We start from the raw sequence: 21442 nt of genomic DNA, 5'->3' as shown, positions 1-21442 counted from the left end.
CTCTCTCATTTCCTCTCCCTCCCTCACACTGACCCTCTCTTTCTCTATTTTTCCATTAGGTTTAATGATATTTCTCTCTTTGTCTCTCTCCTGTCTCTCATTTCTTTTTCTCTCTCCTCTCCCTCTCTCATTTCCTTTTCTCTCTTCCTCTCCCTCTCTCATTTCCTATACCTCCCTCGCCCTCGCCCTCACCCTTATCCACACCCTCTCTTTCTCTCTTTGCCTATCTACGTTGAACATCTTATCTCTTTTTCTCTCTCCTCTCATTCTCTCTTTTTTCTCTCTCCTCTCCCTCTCTCATTTCCTTTTGCTCCCTTCCTCTCCTTCTCTCATTTCTTCTCCCTCCATCTCCCTCTCTCATTTCCCTATTATATTTTCGTCTCCCCCCCCCTCTCCCTCTCCCTCTCCCTCTCTCATTTCCCTATTATGTTTTTGTCTCCCCCCCACTCTCCCTCTCCCTCTCCCATTCCCTCTCCCTCTCCCTCTCTCATTTCCTCTCTCTCATTTCCTCCCCCTCCCCCTCCCTCTCCCATTTCCTCCTTCTCTCTCTCTTTAATTTCCCTCTCATTCTCATTCTCCCTCTCCCTCTCCCTCTGCCTCATTTATTCTCCCTCTCTCATTATATACAAATTATACAAAAAATACATAAAAGAGAGAGAGAGTACGCTCTCCCTCCTCATTCTCTCATTTCATCCCCCTCCCCCTTCCATTTCCTCCCTCTCCCTCTCGCTCTCTTTCTCTCTCCCTCCCTCTCCCATTTCCTCCTTCTCCCTCTCCCACTCTTTCTCTCTCATTTCCTCTCCATCCCTCTCCCTCTCCCTCTCCCTCCCTCTCCCTCTCCCTCCCTCTCCTTTTCCCTCTCCCTCCCTCTTCCATTTTCTCCTTCTCCCTCTCCCACTCTTTCTCTCTCACTCTACACAAATCATATAAGAAAATGTAAAAGAGAGAGAGAATGCACTCTCCCTCTCTCATTTCCTCCCCATCCCTCTCCCTCTCCCTCTCCCTCTCTTTCTCTTTCTCTCCCTCTCTCATTTCCTCCCCCCTCCCTCTCCACTCTCTTTCTCTTTCTCTTTCTCTCCCTCCCTCTCCCTCTCCCTCTCTTTTTCTCTCATTTCCTCTCCTAAACAAGCAAAAGAAGGAGAGAATGGACTCATGGTCAAGATATGGCGAGGGTTTGGTGGCTCCTCTTTGCGACGAAGGCTCCTCCTCTCCTTCGCGAATGGCGGTGGCAAGCCTTCTTCCTCTCCCTCTCTCACCCTCTATGCAAAACGGTCACTCTCTTTCACGCTCTCCCTCTCGAAATGTCTCACGAAAATGCGCGAAATGAAACGTGCTCAGGTTTTGGCTCTATTTTTTTTCCTTGTGGGGCATTGCTATTTGCGTCACATTTGCGATGCAAATAGCGACACCGATATTCCTGCATCGCTACCCGTCGTCGCTATACCTCTCTTTCCTTGTAGTGGCATTCAAACTAGTAAAAAAGATTTACATGAATATGAAATCAAATTGGTTGTCCCTGCACTCAATGCTATCATCAAAATGTGTTATTTTAACTTGCCAAGACTCACCCAATAGTTGACTTATCTATTCCTTAGATGGACACTTGCATTGATAAGTAATCTTTGTTTTCTTCAAAACATCAAATGAACCAAACAAATATGCAAATAGTAAGAATAGAATAAACCAACTAAGATACACATCTTTGGAGCTTGTGGTGGGTCTCATAGCACTATTGATGTCAAATTTTATATTGGAATTACATGGTCCTGACAACTCCTAGCTACCAATCAACAATTCACCGCTAGATAGTGGCGGCAATGGAACATGTTGCAATCTCTAGCTTTCTACTACATACAATGAATTATAAAAAAAGATATTTTGAGTTGCAAGTTGACTTGCAGAGTTATTATCATAGATCAAAGAATCTATGTCTTCATGCCAAACATTTATCTTATTGCTCAAACATTCCACATTCTACCAGTCATGCAAAGTTGATGGATATAGAGTAGCTACTAAAACTAGATTAAATTAGAACACTGTAAATATTTTTTAAAATAACTCTAATGCAAAAGAATAAACAATGATAAAATTTAAAAACTTACTATTTTGTTTATAATTTGCAATGTAGTTCTTATCGTGTACAGAGATTTATTTGTGCGTATAAATATGTTGGATCAACACTTCTGTTTCTGTACTTGTTCCATTAAACACTTTGCTGAACTCTAAAATTTTACATTTCCAATGTTTGCTAGGGTTTGCAACATCCTTACATCTAACCTTGAAACTCCCTCGAGTACTTGGGTTCATCAAAATCCAATCCAACTTATAGTACTTATCACAAATCCAATAACTGCCACTATCTTTCCTATTGAAGACCTCCACTACAAGTGTGTTACTGATGTATTTCCTTTGTGAGGACATCTATGATAACCAAATAGAAAAGTTACCTATCAACATGTGTACAATTTTTAAATATTCTCTCCAAATGAAATGAAATTTAAATGGAGAAATTAAAAAAAACATTGTACCTATAATTCTTTTCACAAAGAAGCCTAGAGATGTTGAACAAGAAGTTGACTTATAACAAGACTATCCTTCCTTTATTTACAAATTCCTAGAGTACAAAAACAAAAGAAATATGGAGTCAAAGGATACATATAACTTACATAGGCTTTGTCCAAATGAGTTGAAACTTAACCATGGAGTAACATAAAAAAGTGGCAATATACATGTGGCTTTCTTTGCAAAGAAGCCAAAAGAAGTTGAAGAAGAAGTCTCTTGGAGTAAAAAAACAAAGGAAAACTCAGTATGCATATAGCTTGCTTACATTTTGTCAAAACGAGATAAAATTTAACTATGGAGTAGCGAAAAAACAAGACAACATACTTGTAACTTTGTTTACAAAGAAACCATTATAAGATGTTGAAGAAGAAGTCAAGTGTTCAAAAGATCATTGTTCTTGACTATAAGAGACTCCTAGAGTACCAAAACAAAAGAAATGACATGTCAGAGAATGCACATAACTTGCATAGGTTTTGTCTAAACGAGATAAAACTTTACCATAGAACATCGATGGAAGAGAACAATATACTTGTAAAGTTTTGTGAAGAAAATCTTAGGGCTTTGGTAGAACAATCTCCGCTCTCATAAAACATGTGAAACTCATCCTATATTTGTGTAGAGGAACTGAAATTTCACAAGGTTACACATAGGGCAAGCAATAATGAGACTGTAAAAACTTGTCATAAAAGAAGAAGTGGGAAAAGAGATATGATAAATTTGAGTTCTATCTAAGAAAGAGGGGGAAACTTAAAAGGGGAGAAATGAAAAGTCAATCATTACAAAATAAGAAAATGAAAATTTGAGTCACAAACTTCTAGGAAGTGTCAGCATTGTATTCCCCAAATTTTCCCTTATTTTATTGCTGAGGGAAGATTTGAGCCAAGATATGGCTAGAAGATTCATGTTACATGAATCTGAAATCCCAGCTCTCTCATTGGTTAGGCCTATATTTGTTTATTCACTCCTTAAGGGGCAAACAAGAGAGTCCACATTTCTCCTAATGATATGTTCTATGAATGCCCTCCTAAAGACCAACTTGTGTGGAAGCAGGTTTAAATGTGGCTAGGGAAAGAAAAATTGAATAGTCCTCCAACTACCCAAAGCTACTTTTGTTGGAGATTGTGAATCATTTGATGAAACCATCAAAGTGGTTTACTTACTACTAGGGGAAATAGTTATCCAGTTCCTCAGGAGCCGTAAGAATGTACTGACTTTCAAAGTACAAGGTTTTGTGATTATGTTGAACTAGTTCATAAGCTAAGAATTGATGCCTTAGTTTTGTTCAAGAATATCAAATCCCAAGTACCTGTATGTTAAGTCATATATAGAAAGACAATTTCAGCTTGCTAAGCCATATGTCATGTACAAAAAGCATCAATGTGAAGTGCAACCCTTTTATTTATATAATATAGTACAACTACATTACATGGAAAAATTTATAGGCAAAAAGTAGCACAATCACAACCTAAAAAATGATAATAGTAAATGAATTTGACTTTACAAGATAATAGATTGTCAAAAACTTGGACATTTATTGAGGCGTCATTCATGCCCAAAGAGCCTCTAAGTGCTTATTTTTAATTTTTTTAAATACAAGATAAATTATAAGAGTATTGTGAACTTAAGGTGGGAGGTAGGGAATAGAAGTAGCTCCTACACAACAAAACTAGCTTTAATACACACTTGGAAGTAGCTCTCTCATCTACTTTTGTCTTGCCGAGGGGGGACTTCCTATTTCCCTCGATAGAGTTAGATGCCTCAACATGTGTCTAGAATGAAAGATGGAACAATCTCCAATGGATGACAAGAACCCTCCCAAGGTAACACCTCTCACCCTTCTACTTCTAAAATGTTGACCTTCTCTCACGAACATAATTGAATTTCCACAAGCAGGCAACTCCCTCACCTTCTTATCATTATCTAATCCCATGATGATTAGTGGTGGCTCATTGCCATCATTTGCCCCCATAAATAATAATATGGATGTTTTACACACTAGTTACTTTGTTATTCTCTCTAACAAAGTTTACTAAAATCTCCAACCTAAAGTCCTTTGGAATGGTGGTGACCATGGATGATTATCAAAATAAGGAAGAAGCACTTTATTGTAGAGATTGATTCTGTGTTGCACTTCCACATGGCTCAAGGAAATGGAGGTTTACCCTGCATGAGAGGGATCTTCAAGTCCCTCCAATCTTGGATCCTCATGGCATTGGCAGGAGCATTGACACTACAACATATACATGTTATAACGATGTTTATAACGACGTTTTCTTTATATATGAAAAATATCCCCGTCGTCGCTATTAGCGTCGCTACAAAACCGTCGCTATTTGCCTCAAAATAGTGACAATTACAGAGGAATTTCCGACGCTAATACCGACGATTGAAAAATTATTTTGCGACGCTAATACCAACGGTTGCATTTTTTTTTTTTGTGGCACAGCTGTAGATGCAGCCCTGCCACAGTTAGAGCCACACAGGGCTAAGAGACAATTCCTGCTATCAAAGAAGTTAGACAATCGATCCCAAATAATGACAAGACTTTGCAAACAAGTACTTTCATGACATTAATAAATACAAATGTGCACTGCATTGATAAAGAAAATAACAGAACTTAAATTGAGAAGTGCTACTGCAACAAAGAAAATATGTATACACCTGTACATCAATATGTGGTGAATAACATGGAGATGTGTATATGGAGTCATGATACAACATAGAAGTTCAAATAATATACACTTAGCTATTACATATGGAGGATAGAGGCCATAAGGCCTTACATAATACATGATGGGGAGTAATCCTATGTAGCCTAATATGCTCTCTACGACTCATCCGCATCAGAAAACTCCTCTCGCTGTAGTGGCATACCGAAGGGAGCCTGCAACAGCAAATACATATATAATTGTGAGTACCAAATACAAAATGACATATAATGACAGATTTCTCAAATCAGGAATGATATTTATTACTACTTACTAGTCCTCCGCTAGCATAGAGCTTATCGATCAGGGCACTCAAGCCATGCTTCTCCCCGTATGTCACCTCTAGTGCAGTCGGGTCGCGATTCGTAAAACCTTGCTATGGCACACAAACATTGAAAAACAACGTATTTGAGATTCATGTTCTAAATACATACATCAACATGGATGTCATTAAATTAGAGTACTCTACCCTATTAATACTTACGAAATCTGCCAAGAATATTGTGTGGCCGCTGCTACCAAGGTGATGCACCAATCCTATGTCCAAGCGCGCCTTTGATGCGTCCTTCTGCTGCTTCCACTTGTCTGGAGTGGATGTCCCCTCATCCTGGAGATTACTCCAGTCCTCTGTATCCAGCCACTCCAGCTTCGATTTGCCCTGCTTGAGTACTTCGCGTGCATCAGACCGCCTATGCGACTGATAGTCACGCATACGCATCATCATCCACCCTCTCGAAAATCTATCATTGCTAGAGGGCTGAGGAAACTCTTGATACAATGTATCGATTATGTACTCCTTGCTGGCATCTGGGATCTCCTTTCACTTGTCTGTAATGTTGTGCGGAAATACTTGTTGGCACAACTCATGCATCCTAGAGATGTCAGCTTTTCCCTCATCATTCATGTATAAATGGCCAGTGGCCTTATCTATGAGATATGAGTAACCTGCAAGATTTTGCAAATGGGTACTTTCATGACATTAATACAACTGTGTCAAACACAACTTGAATTGATAAGTGCTATTGCAAAAAAGGATGCGAAAATACATAGCTGGAGGAGTGGGTTTCGTGTACTTCTTGTTTGCCCTAGGAGTGATCAGCGGGGTGCATGAAGGAGTGGGAGCAGTAGACGCCTGCCCGCCACCACTAGTGAAAGACGATGTCGAATCCCTAGTGGCAATGCGAGTGGGAGAGTCTGCATCTGTATCCCCACAATAGGAGTTGTCTCCTCCTCGACTACGTGACTCTGAAGCAAAGTGAGACCTGCGACTGCGTCTACTGGAGACAGAAGCATCAGACCGTCTAGAGTCTGCCGATCGTGCTAAGATGGAACGGGAAAGTTGTGGATCGGCTCTATCTCTGACCCGTGCTAGCTACTCTGGTGAGAAACGTGGTAGCATCACATCAATGTCGTCATCTGTAAAATCGCGACTCATCCTGCCGTCCGTGCCCAAATCCTAAACCTGTAACTTTGATAGTCCATTGCAAGGATACTCTGTAAACATCCGAAATACTCCATCTCTGCAACTACACGGTTTGGATCTGTGGCACGTCATCGGATTTCCTACTCAAACATTGCCATCACTCCACAGTCCATTGTCGAGCATAACTTGTCGATGTGCTCTACTCTGAAATGTCATCCACGTGACCATGCTGCACTTTGGACCTTATACTAGGAGAAGAACAAGTATATTAGTTGCGATTTGCAGTATAGATTGTAATTTCTTGGGATTGCATACCTTGGGATTGCATCCATACCTTCGGATTTCATCCATGTGAGAAGTCCCACTCTTCTTTAGTAACAATTTCTCCATCTTGAGATGCTTTGGTTAGGGCCTCATGTAGCCATCTAGTGGACACGAGTAGAGGCATCTCCTCTAAGCCCTTTAGATATCGAATGGGCCGTTGCCGCGTACTCCGTCGAAAGTCAGATCTTGCAGACTCTCGCTCAGCTCGAGCATCCTCATACCATTGTAGCCACTTCTCCATCGTGGCGCTATGCAGCATACAAAATCGGTTCACCTTGGACTCCATGGATGCGTCCATCTTCTTCTCTATTCCATTTCCCACTAGGACATCTCCATTTAGACGATCATCCTCCTTAAGTGATCATATCAAGCCTTTGTCCTGGTCCACAGTGGACAACCACTCAGAAATGTATACCAAGGCCTCCGACACTAACCAACCTTCAGCCATGCTACCCTCAGGACGAACCCGTTGTCGCACAAATCCCTTTAAGGTCTTCATGAACCGTTCAAGGAAAAACATCCATCGACTATGGACTAGACCTGCAACCTACAATTCATCTACAATATGCACTAGAAGATGGGTTTGTATCATGAACATGCTAGTGGGAAGATACTTCTCCAAAAGACAAGCAGTCTCTACGGCCATGCATTTCGCGGATTCAATCGATGTGAATCTCTTTTTAGGAGACAAATTGAACCAACTTGGATAATTTTTAAATGGCTGTCCGAACCTCCGATGTCAGAGACCCCGCAATTGCAATCGTCAATATGAACTATGAAAACCATGTAATTAATATTGTGTGTAAACAAACGGAGATTCTGAAATCTAATATGCAGAATCATGCCATACGCAGCCTCATACCATACATACGTGACACATCTTATGCCAATCATGGGATTTGAGTCCTGTCAGTTGGTCATCCTTTGTGAATGCTATCTTGAGAGAACGCATTAGGCCAGTCCGCGTGCGAAAGGACTTGATGTTTTCCTTTACTCATCGCACTTCACTGCTAGAAAAAACCTAAGGAGTGCACGGCAATTGCACTCGACCATCGACTCCATTTACAGGCCAATATGGTTCCATCTTTCCCACTGCTTTCAAATCCATCCTCGCTTCTAGTGTGTCTTGCTGCCCAGTGAGGTGGTCCCATAGAAAGCTACCCACATTCTTAAAAATGTGCATGGGATCTAAAAGGTGGTTAATTTTTAGTTTTTTCCAATAAGTCAGCTCATAGAAAATTGAGAAGTGTCGCATTCCACTAGGAAGCAAGTCTTGGTCCACCATCCTGCGATCAAACCAGCTCAGTGCGTTCATTCTTGCAGGAGGGCGACCAAGAAATCCTTCTCTCATGACATGACCCTTTGGCAAAAAAGCCAGATGTCCCTCAAATACCATCTTCTTTATAGATTTTGACATACAAGAATCCAACCTTGGTCCACACAGAGGACATGCATGGTAACCTGACGTGACTAGCCCTGCAAAACACACATGTACAATGAGGCATGTCATAACACCAACATCACTCAAACACTACAATAGAAACAAGGCATAGACGCGCATGTTATACGCGCAAAGTCGGGTGCGTCTATCATAGCATCTATCACTGCGTGTAAACATGCGTGTAAATAGACGCGGATTGTGCATCTATATATCCGTGCAAATAGATGCTAATATAGACGTGCCAGCAGACGCACAATTATTTAACCACCTAAAATTGCAATTCACATAATTAAAAAACCAAATTTAATAATTATTTAACCACCTGAAATTGATTCTTGAGCATGCACGTGTGCGCATGATAAAAACCATAGAATTAAGAAATATACACATTGGCATCCTCGAAGTGAGCAAGGACACCACAATCTTGGGTATTTATCTTTTCATCTTTACGTTGAGTTCGAAGATGTTTACCCTCACACCAAAGTGCATTGAATAATGTGCACTAGTCATAAAAGATAAAAGATCAAACTAGACACGCTGGACCCTCATGAGGTGTCTGTAGCAAAATATACTGGGTAGATGAAAGAGCCCTTAAGCTATGGTACACTTACATGCGCCTTAAAACAAAGATCAGCATTACTCCTACACTAGACTTGGATACAAGTGACAATGAAGACTCGAGTGATTTATGGCTTGAGACTCAATCTATGAATGGAAAAACATCACGTCCACATCTAGGTTCTACCCCACCCTTAAAGTTCAAAAAAGGCATGGGGTTTAGAATTCCTGGCTTTTTTAAAGGCAAGCCAAAACCATTGAATAGTTTGATGGAAGGCCCTCCCTTTTTCTATTTTGAAAATGTTGAGAATGTTTCCAATTCAGAGTGGGAGACCATCAAACGCCATTTTAATGGCATAGATCCAGAGTTCACAAACTCTAGATATTTTTTAGCATGCTTTAGGCTAAGGTGGTTATGTTTATAACCTTCCAATAGATGGAAGAAGGTTGATCCTTCCCCCTGCTCCCATGACAATCTTTGAGGTGCTTCAGAAAACAAAGAAGTATTGGCCACCATGGGATCCGAGAGAGAAGCTGAATTGCATAAACACACGGGGTGCCCCTAGCACTATATGTGGATTGATCAGAAAAATATTTTCTTCCCACAAAGAAAGCTAGCAAGATACCTTCTTATCTTCAACATGAGATTGTCTTGGCATGCAAAATATGGAACTTGGTTTGGGTCAGCTCCACAGGCCAATTTCAAATGGAGGATGATGTTAGAGATCTTTCTGATGATAAGTTGGCTGAGATTGTGGATGCAGTGGGAAAGATTGTGGATGCCAATTCATAGCATGAGTAGATTGATGTAAGTCAATTGGCTTGTGCATATGCAAGCTATTCCAATCATGTCAAGGTGCACTTATAGCTCATATATCTTTGATTGAAGGATGGATAATATGCCTTTCTCTATCTCTTTCGTGTACACCTTCATTGCATTATCTTTCTCTTGCTAAAAACCATTTGTGCTTTATCCACCTATTGATACGTAAGTGGGATAATATGCAATTGTAAGTGGGATAGTCTAGTAAGTCCTTACATATATATGTGCCAATTGACTTGCCAATGTGTTATCTCTTATCCTCAAGCTTTGTTATATATGTCACCACATAGGTCAATTCATTCCCTAAATGCATGCATTGATTGGATAGGGCATACCCCATACAAATGTGATTGGATAGGGCTTGATGATTGGATGTATATATAAATCAAAGGTTGACTTGTACATTTGCAATATGCCACCACATAGGTCAATTGATTCCCTAATTATGCATGCATTGGTTCCTTAAATTGTTCCTGCACATCTGTAAGCGCGTGTAACAGGAATTATCTGCGCATATACACGTGCCATTACACGCGCTGACAGACGCGCCATGCAAGTATAGAAAAATTTAAAAAAAGTTGTGGCTTTCTTTTCAAACCTGTGCTTTCTTGCTTTTTTTGCACATTTTCTACAATTCGAGCTCGACATCACTACTCTTATCTATCTATCACTTCATGAAGACAATGAGACAAGGAAATAAGAGTAGAAAGAGGACAGGAGAAAAGAAGAGCCAAAGAGTAAAGAAGAAGAGCCAAACAACAAGGAAGAGAACAAGATTGAAGCAACTTACCAAGGGAAGAGAGAAGGAGGACAAGGAGCTTGCAACCTAGCCGCCGCCACCCGTTGGAACAAGCAAATAAGGTGAGTTCTTCTTCTCTCTCTCAATCTTGTTTGGTTTCTCTATTTGTTTGTCTCTCTTCTCTCTCTTCACATGCTGGATCTTGTCATCTATGGAGGCTTTTTAGCTTTGTTTTTAAAGCAAGTTTAAGAAGAAATGGTGCGACTGTGCGCGTCTATCAGCATGTCCAAATGACAGTGTAGACACGAAAATAGATGTGCTGACAGACACCCACAGAGACGCAGGTATAGACGCGCACAGAGATACAGGTATAGACACTATATGTAATATGTTTTATCTGCACAGGGTAATATGATTTTTCTTGTGTAGATGTGGAATCTTGGATCCTCCAATACCCCATTCAACAAGGAGCAATTCATGGGGGAGATGACCAATTATCTTGGTCGCCCTCCCACTGCAGATGAGGTTTTTAGTGTGGTGTGTGGGACACCTATCACATCTTTGCCTACACAGGGATCAATTGAGGTACATGGATCGACCAAAGCACGTGCATCTGCAGAAGCACGTGTATCAAGTGAGGGTGAGGGTACTGCACATTGAGGGAGGAGGGAGAGTGGTACGGGAGGACGAGGAGGTCAAGGGCTTTGTGGGGGTTGCCTAGGTGGTGGCTCTCGATCACCCTCACTGAAAAATGAGAGAGGTGAGCCTCCACAAATGTACTACTCTATCAGTGATGTTGGTGGTATCTTGCATGACTTTGAGGGGAGGGAAGTGATAGCCTACTTAAGGAGTGTCGTGCATGCCACATACAAAGATTGCATGATTCCCTTCAAGCACCAGAAAAATGGTTTGTGGCAAGAGGTGCTGCGGGCAGTACATAAAAGGTACCCTAATCCCAAGAATTCATGATTCTCAGATGATTGTGGACGGTCAAATGTGAGAGACGCGCTTCATAACAAGAGGTCTCACCTTATGGCGCGCACCAAGGAGTCATTGTGGAGAAATGAGCAGGGGCGCCCTGGATATGGCCAACCACCCAATTGCCACCACAAGGAGTGGAAAGAGGTCAAGAAGAGAGCAGCGTAGAAAATGACAAGTCGCCAACATGCAGAGGTGCGACATATCCAGATGGCAACCATGGGATCATCGCATTATGGATCGGGTGGCAGGGAGTCCTGGGAGCCTGAGTTTGTAAGTATTATTTGATTTCTTTTTTTTAATTAAATTTTGTAATTTGTTTCACTTCATTATGTAGTGTGTTTTAATACGTTGTATGTTCAAATTGTTTTGTAGTATCATATCGTTGGTAGGATGCCTACTTCTAGAGAGGTAGGCTACCATCGAGGTCATAACCGGGCGTCCACTTGGCAGCATTTCTACAAGGAGGGACTCATCACCGAGAAGCAATATAATCGCACCATGAGGATTCCACCACCAGAAGAGGTATGCTTTATTTTTTACATGAAAAGTCTAGATAACTCTAATTTATTGTTTGTAATGGTATTATATACCTTAATCCTTTGTGTAGGCAAACCCTGATGCAGTTGAGGATAGCGAAGGGGGGGGGACTAGTAGTAGTGGTGGCGGCAACGACAGTGGCACAGGCAGCGGTGGTGGTAGCGATGATGATGCCTCTTCTGAGGAGATATAGAGGAGCCCCATGCATGCATGCCTCCCCTTGGCTTGTAATTTTAATTTTTGATATGTATTACTTTCAGCTAGTGCTTGCGACCATGACATCACAAGCACTAGAACTCATAATGTAAAAATGTTTCATCTATATATATGAAATTTCGTGTGCTACATACATTGTTTTGTTTTCAGTATCCAATCTTCGAAATAATCTTTCTCTGTTATCCCTAAGCATACAATTTGATGTTGATGGGGGAAAGAAAACTAGAGAGCATGTGGCTTGTAGGCCACATGCTCTCTGTTTTTTTTATCATATCTCTGTTTTGCGCATCTATCAGCGTGTCTAAATTGTAGGATAAATGCGCGTCTATCTTCGTCAAAAACTTTCAGAGTAAACACGGTTTTAGATGCGTAGATACAAGCTTATATAGATGCACAATATGAATATATCCACTTTTTTAAAAATATGATTATATATATTTATGTAGCGCGTTTATACGCGCGTCTAAAGGCGTGTCTAAATGTGCGTCTAACGCTGATCATAAGCGCGCTTTTAGACGCGATTTTGTAGACGCGCAAATAGATGCGTTAATAAACATGCTCGACATTTTTTTTCACAATTCAAATATTGTGTCTACAAGCGCGTCTGTGAACCCTTTTTGTTGTAGTGAAAGAAAACTAGCAAAATAAGAAAACACATTTTACCAGAGCATTCTCCATAACCTAGAAAGTCATGCATGGTCCACATAAGAATTGCCCTTATAGTTGCGGATCACCTACCAATATGTTTGCTCATGTCCTCCACTACAATTCCCTCCCACAACTTCTTGATCTTATCAATCAGTGGAGAGAGGTAAACATCCATATTCTTGACTTTGTATCATCCACGCACCAGCAAGCTGAGCAAAAGGTGTCCTTTCTTGGTGGAAAGCATAGCGGTATATTGTAGTTAACAAGGACCACGTGCCATACACTGTAGGAGGTGGAACATAAACCAAAAGGATTTACCCCATCCATGGCAAGACCGATTCGTAGATTCCTCGCCTCCTTTGCAAAGTCAGGGAAAGTCTCGTTAATGTGATGCCATGATTTTGAGTCAGCTGGTGTACGTTGTACACCATTAGTGTATCGATTTTTTGCATGCCATGTAGTCAACTTTGCAAAACTCTTGGTCCGAAAATAATGACGAACACGCGGTATCAGCGGAAAGTGCCTCAAAACCTTCTGTAGAACAGTCTGTCCTTGCAAGTCATTTCGATACCTGTCCGCACCGCACTTGGGACATATGGCCAACAATTCAAACTCTCTCGGGAAGAGAACACAATCATTGGGGCAAGCATGAATGCAATTATAATCCATGCCTTGCTTTCGCAGCACTTGTCTTGCATCATCACGAGACTTAAGCATCGTGTTTTGGGTAAGCAAAATGTAAGATTTCAACATTCTACAAATTGCAATGAAGCATGTTATTAGAGTACTACATAGCACATTTTAATGGCTTTTAATAAAGAATCATACATATCATAATATACCTGAATAGCTCTGCCACACTCACATTAGTCCATCCATACTTTGTTTGTATGCTTAACAATGCAAGAAGTGTCTTCAAATGGGATACCCGACTGACATCATACAATGGAATGGCAGCCTCCGCAATTAAAGGATCTTGGGATTCCGAGTCGGTCAGAAGCAATGATCCGATCATGTCCTCTAATTCGGGCTCCAAAAAAGCAAGAGGATCATCCATGTCTCCAGAACTCTCACCCATAGAAGGGGGTTGAGAGTTATCACCTTCTATGAGATAGTTATCTCGGACGGCATTTGTATAGAGCACGGACGAACCCGTCTTACTGGACACAAGAGATCTGCGGACTGTAATGTATCAACATGGCCTTGACCCTGTAAAGGACGTTAAGGAGCTAACTTCTAAGATAACCCCAAACTGTTATACTTAAATCAATTACATGTCATATAGTAATGAGAGAGAACTTACCGCAATCTCGTAATTCAAGACTACTTAGTCGATTATCTCAACTCAAAACTCTCCATACCGTTGCACATGCTCTATGGACAAACGACATTTCCGACAAATGACCAATTTTCATTGCGTGCATGGACAGGGGACACGTTGATTGAGCCAAGCCTCACGATCCCCACCATGTTGGTCATGAGTGCTAGACATCTTGACTATGATGTAATGGAATGATAATTTAATAACCATTCTATATTGTATATTGGGACCACTCCACTATATATATTTCAAGTCTTTTTTTTTAAATTTTTGTACCTATCTCTTTGAGTTCGTCTCTAAACTTATCTATCTTTGAGGTCGGCTCTAAACTATGCTCACACACATACATTTTTATAACAGTTAATAGATCTTCCACTATGCCTTGAAAGGCACAACTCCTTTTGAAGCCTTTATTGGTCAAACGCTAGTAGTGAGTTGTTTGAAATTTTTTGGAAGCATTACTTATGCTCATAGAAAGAAATTAGACTCTAAATCTCTCAAACGTATTCTCATGAGTAATAGTAACATCACCAAAGCATTTTACTTTTATGATCCTAGAAAAAGAAGTATTTCTACATCTAGAAATATCATTGTGGATGAATATGTAGTTTAGAAAGATCTTGCAAAAGATACAATCCAAACAGAACAAGCATCTCATTTCTCTTTCTCTACATCTCTATCTCTCTCACTCTCTCTCTAAAATTATAATCAAGCAAAACAAGCATCCCCCTTCACACTCCTTTCTATTTCTCTTTCTTTCAACACTTCCTACCCTATATACATTGCAAAGATTGAAGAGAACCAACACAAGAAAAAATATAAAAACATTCTCTTCCATTTCTCTCTTTCAACACTTCCTAACCTACATTGCAAATTAAAGCAACACAAAGATTGAAGAAAAACCAACACTTTCTAACCTACATTGCAAAGAATAAAAACCAACACAAGAAAAAAATTTGAAAACACTCGCTTCCATTTCTCTCTCTTTCAACACTTCCTAACTTACATTGCAAAGCAACACAAAGCAACAAAAAGATCGAAGAGAAACCAACACTTTCTAACCTACATTGCAAAGTAAAACAAAGATTGTAAAGAAACTAAAACAGGGCATACCGTCGTCCTCTCTTCTTCTTCCACGACCTCTTTGTGCGGGCGACGCTCCTCTCCTCATGTGCGGCTTACGGCTTGCTTCCTTGCTCACCTCCCTCTCTTGCTCACCTCCCTTTCTCTTTCTCTCTGCCTTTGCCTTGCTTTTGCAATTCGCTTGCATGTTTGAAAGAAACATTCGGGTTTCCGCGAAATGTTACCACAGTAAGTTGTCGCTATTTGCATCACTAAATAGCGACGTTAATAGCGATGTTTTTAACGATGCTAATATAGATGCATTTTTTTACTTAAAATATTTCGAGGATTAGCAAAGTTAATAGTGACGCCGAAAAAAAAAACATCGCTACTTAGCGTCGCTATATGTGTGTATCCTTGTAGTGTGACCAAGGAGCTGATGGTGTGAAGCATGAAAGGATCTCCACGCCTCGGAAGAGGAACTAGACCCGAAGGAGACATCAACCCCCAAGGTGGAGAATACAAAACATTTGAAGTCCCCCAATTGTCATCTACCAACAAGAACATCCTTGGACACAAGGTCAATAGACAAAGGAGCATACTTGAAAGGTATGAAACTTATAGCTCTTCATAGGGATGGAATGACACATTAGAAAATCGTGTTCAGTGTAATAGAGGTCTTATTGGTTTATGGCATGGATCTTGCCCCCCTCTTGTGCCCTTTAGAGGATATTCAAGAGTCTAATGGGAGGTATTAAGAGGCCATATTTTGTCTAAAAAATACTTATCAAAAAACTATCTTATCTTCATATTTGACTATGAGGATCTAGCCCTTAAGGTACTGGGCCAAGGCTAATGGATGATGAAAAACTTGCCTCTCTCTTTATTTAAATGAACACTAGCCCTCATGAACCCAACCCCACAAAAATCCCCATATGGGTTGAATTGTCGGATCTTTGTATGTGGCTCCATCCATCCCTTAAATAGATAGCTTCCCATGTCGCATGCATTCTAGGCTACCATCCATTCAATACTGTCAACCTCGAGTAACATGTGAATATACTAGTCAAATAGACCTAATGAAGGATCTCACATAGACCCTATTTATTATAGACCACTTCGGCATTCCAGTGATGGAACAACCGGTCTTTTGCAAAAACCTCCCAAACTCTTGCTTCAAGTGCCATAAAGAGATACACTTTATAAAAGACTACAAAACATTAAAACCCTAGGACCCCCTAAAGAGTAGCCATCTAAAGTTTTGGATGATAGATTTTAGTATATCAATAATCATAAGACCAAATCCTCAAATAACCCAATATCAAGAAGAACAAGAACAAGTCCTCTAACAAGTTTTTCCCTTTCCTCTCGTGTCTAGCTAAACTAGAGAATTATGTATTGCAACATGATTTGAAGGGTAAGAGAATGAGAATGAGGAGAAGAAACATTCATCCATCACCCAAATATAGGGAGACTTCTCACCTTATGATAAAGATGAATTTATAGATAGTTCATAATTTGTATGAGTCTAATGACTATGACCTCAATGTACCGCCCAAAGAGGTGGTCATGAAACCAACTAAAGAGGAGTCTGTACCTCCCAAGGCTAATAACAAATGGAAATCCCCCTCATGAATTGATGGCAAGTGTGCCTCTAAGAGACGATACTGTAGGGTAAGTTTAGCCTCCCCCTCCTCTCATAGTAAAGCCCCAAGTCCCAAGGAAAAGCTTAACAAGAAATCACAAATGGTTAAAAATATAAAAATCATCCCCTTTAAAACCAAGGGCCTACCTGATCCTCGAGGGCCAAGAAAATCAAGAATTTTCTCTAGAAAAATGCTATTTTTCCTGACTATTTATTATTGTAAGAATGAAATACAATCTCCAAAAACTTGAGAGGCATCTCTGTCAACTATGATTGGCACTACACCAACCATAAAATAGGTAGTGAAGGAATTGTGGTTGGTATCCACACACACCTCACCAAACCACTATACCAAGTTTGTATTGATCCACTCAATCAATGGATTGTTGTTTTCTTTAATGATAATTATAAATTTTGTATAATTTCAGTCTATACCAACTACCCCATTGTTAAATGACCAAACATCTTTATCAAATGTCCAATAATCCTTATAGGGGATTTTAATATGGTAGAAAACCTCAGGAAAGTCATCACATGGGTTCAAAATAAGATATTTTTAAAATACCATTTTTTATATACAAATTAGTGTAATAGAAAGGGGATATTTACAGATTGAATAGAAAAGGGTTATGTTTTATTCAAGAATAATTCACACATAAGGATATTCATAAATAGGCCTTGAACGCAGGTGATGTAGAGGATAAATATATATATAGTAACTTCCCTGAGTAGAAAACCCACAAGATAGATTCCTACAAAAATGACAAATTATAGTGGGCAAAGAGAAAAGATATTTATATCAAATCAAGCAAAATTTCAATCTACTTGAAGTTAATAACAAGGGGGATTCACATTGTCAGATAAGAAAAATGAAGAAGCACTTAGGAAAGCCCAACTGGACAAGGCCTACATCTCGACATGCTTGATATTCTCCTTTATCACTGTCAGTACTTGCGTATAGCAAGACATAGCCGTCTTTGATTATACCCTATTTAGCTAATACTCTTGGTCAATGACAAGATTGTCAACGCATGCGAGTTCCATGCAAATCTAAATCTCTTTAAACTAAAGATAATCACTTAAAGATATAGGCCTTATATCGATGTTAAAAGCGACAAAAATGTTCATAAAGAAAATTTCCCCCGTCGTTGCAAATAACGTCGTTATTGGTAATGCCATAGAACAATCGGTATTAGTTTCCCTGCCACATATAGCATTGTGTGCTTTATTTGGGCCATACAAAATAGTTTTAGTAATGTGTATAATGCTTGTCTAAATAAAGGCAAAGTGTAATTAAATCATAACAATGATATATGAAATAAATACATGATCATGTAATGAAAGTGATCGGTACAATCATGGTAAGATACTACTACTACATAGAAAATGTCTATACAGATCACGTGACCAAAAAAGAAGAGTATGTGAGCTCTAGGGATCCAAGGGCGAGCTATAGATCCTCGCCATCCGAAACCTCACCCCGTTGCAAAGGAGCATCGAACGAACTCTGCAAAAAAAGAGACAACTACACATCAGTCCACCATACAATAATGCATTTTAATTAAACTTAGTAACTATGGACAAGAAAGATGAGTGACTTATAGGGCCGCCGTGTCCATACAATCGATCGATCAATGCAATGAAACCGTGCCTCTCTGCATATCGAGTCTCGACACCGATGGGATCGCGGTTTGTAATGGAGTGCTGCAAAGAAAACAAAATACAACTGTTAGAAACACGATTGAAAATACAAAGGATATTGCAAAAAAATAAGCAAGCACAACAAGAGAAAAAATTACAAAGTCCTCTAGATGATATGTCATGTGGTTGCCACTCCCAAGATGATGGACCACTCCGGCCTCTAGTTGTGCCCTCGCTGCCTCGGGATCCTTTCTCCAACGTTCTGGAGAATCTGTAGCCTCCTCCCTGAGTTGGTGCCAGTCATCCGTGTCTATCCATTCGGGCTTTGAAGCCCCACTCTTGAGTTTTTGCATGCATCCGATCGTTGGACACATGCACTCCATCATACAGCCCGTGGAAAACCTATCTGCTGCGACTGGTATCGAAAACTCCTCATGCAAGGATGCTACTATGTAGGCCTTTCTCCCCTCTAGTATGTTCTTCCAATGATCCAAGACGTTGTGCCGAAAAACTTGTTGGCACAACTCTCTCATACAAGCCATCACCCTCCTCCCCTCAACATTCATGATGATGGTTCATGTCCTATTATCTACAAGGTAGGCATACCCCCCTGGCGTATGCCTAAGATGGGTTCTCTCCTATCTGGGACCACGTTTTTGGGCAAATCCAGGAGACCCCTATACATCTGGTGTACCTACAAGGGTAGTATCTCTCGAAGTAGCACCTATAGGGGCGCCACCTACGAAGGGTTGAGAAAAAGCTAGAGTGATTGGAGTAGATGTCCCCATAGGTGTAAAAAATCCTACAAGTGACACAACTCCAGCAAAACGACGAGACACAAACACTATGTCGGTACATCCATAGCAACCACTTGATTCATGCTCTCTGGAACTACCACGAGAGCGAGGAGTAGCACCTATATCCCGAGTTGACTGCAGGCTCACTGTATCCAGATCTCCGCAACATCCACATGAACCACTCCCTTCAGCCCAAGTTTGAAGTGTCAACCTCATCTGCTGGAAGCTAAAGCATTAGAGCGTGGCGAAGTAGATCTAATAGAATGGTGTCTGACACAGCTCCTGGTCCACCATATCTCTTATTCTCACCATCTGATCTGGAGACATACATGTGAAGATCTCTTGTAGCTCCTTGTCACTCATCCCTCGACTCATCGTGATGATCCAAATATTCACAAAGGTCACATACACATACAAAAATTGATGTTAGCATAATCAATATAAATCATACAAAGCACGGTAATATAAATCTTTTAAAAATGATCTTACTTAAAATGTATATCTTATGTATCCTTATAAGCGATTCGTCAACGAATTGAGTAGGTAGATGCTCCAAGTATAAAGTATCCTATGGTCCCATGTCAATCTCCTAACACAACTCCGCATACACTAGAAGGTCGATAGACATTTCACCACAAAAGGATGAGTCCACCTCATTCTCAAAGAATTCTTAGACTCTTGTATTTCCATCATTGTTACCCGCCGATGATGGCTTCTTTAGATGCTCCAAGCTTTCGGTGGCCTCCACTCCTTGCAATATTGACCCCTCTATTTATATACTATCCTCATCTATGCTCAGAACATCACTTTGATCATATACTCTCACACTTCGAGGAGCTGAAAGTATAGCATACCACCATCGAGGCTGTCAGGGGTTTGGATAGAAAATTACATATTCACAATTATATACAAGAGAGATTTAACTATTGTGATATGTACCATGTCATAATACAATTAAAAAACACATGAGCTTATGCACTTGTTCACAATGGACTAGCAACACAAATGTGTCGCACAAATCCGTCTATTTTTTTTCGGAATCTATTTCAAGAAATCCAAATGGACCTCGTCGAACTGTTGCTCTAGCTCCTTTAAGTACCCCTTTGAACCATTGCACATCGAGTAGGATAATGGAGGAGCTGTGGTAATCCACCATGACAATACTTTGCAAGTTTCCAAAATACTCCATCTCATCTATAATCGTGTTTGGATCCATTGCTCATCATCGACTCTCTTGCTTGAATCTTGCCATGATACCACGATCTATTGTGGAACACATTTTGTCAATACACTCCACGTAAAAATGCCATCCGTGCGACCATGTTGCACTATATTTTGTACTATACATTGAAACACTAAATTAGTTGTCACATATAGAATATATATACAACAAACCCTAAACAACATCATCACCTTTGGACTACATCCCCTCAAGAACTTCAATTCCTCGATTGACACCTCCGCGCCTTTGTGAGATGCTGCGACGATCAAAGCTCCATGCAACCATCGCATTGACATAAACTGTGGCATCTCCTCCATGCCCTTGGGATATTGAATCGGTTGATGCCGTGTACTATGTCAAAATTCAGATCGCGCTTTCTCTTGATCTTTCCTAGCTTGCTGGTACCTAGCGAGCCACGTCTCCATAGAGGCATGGTGCAACATACACAATCAATTCACTTTCTCCTCCATTGTAGCATTCATTCATTTTTCAACCGCATTTTCAACCACCAGATCTTTGGTCAGTCTATCATCGTCCTTCAACGACCATAGTATACTGAACATCCATTGCGTACGGACAGGTCCAGCAATCTCTAGTTCATCTACAAGATGCACAAGAAGGTGGATTTGTATTGTGAGCATGCTAGTATGCAGGTATGTGTCAAAGAGACAAACCATCTCCACTGCTCCCCGCCTTGTGAATTCAATAGAGGACGTCTTAATCTCCTTCTGTGAGATCCATTGCACTAAAGTCAACAACATGTAAATTATCCCACGTATTTATGGAGTAAGGTA

This window comes from Lygodium microphyllum, chromosome 11, assembly GCF_053477565.2.
Source record: "Lygodium microphyllum isolate KBCC chromosome 11, Lygodium_microphyllum_v1.1.10, whole genome shotgun sequence".
Lineage (NCBI taxonomy): Eukaryota > Viridiplantae > Streptophyta > Polypodiopsida > Schizaeales > Lygodiaceae > Lygodium > Lygodium microphyllum.
The sequence above is the reverse complement of the archived record's forward strand: the minus strand, read 5'-3'. Positions refer to the sequence as shown.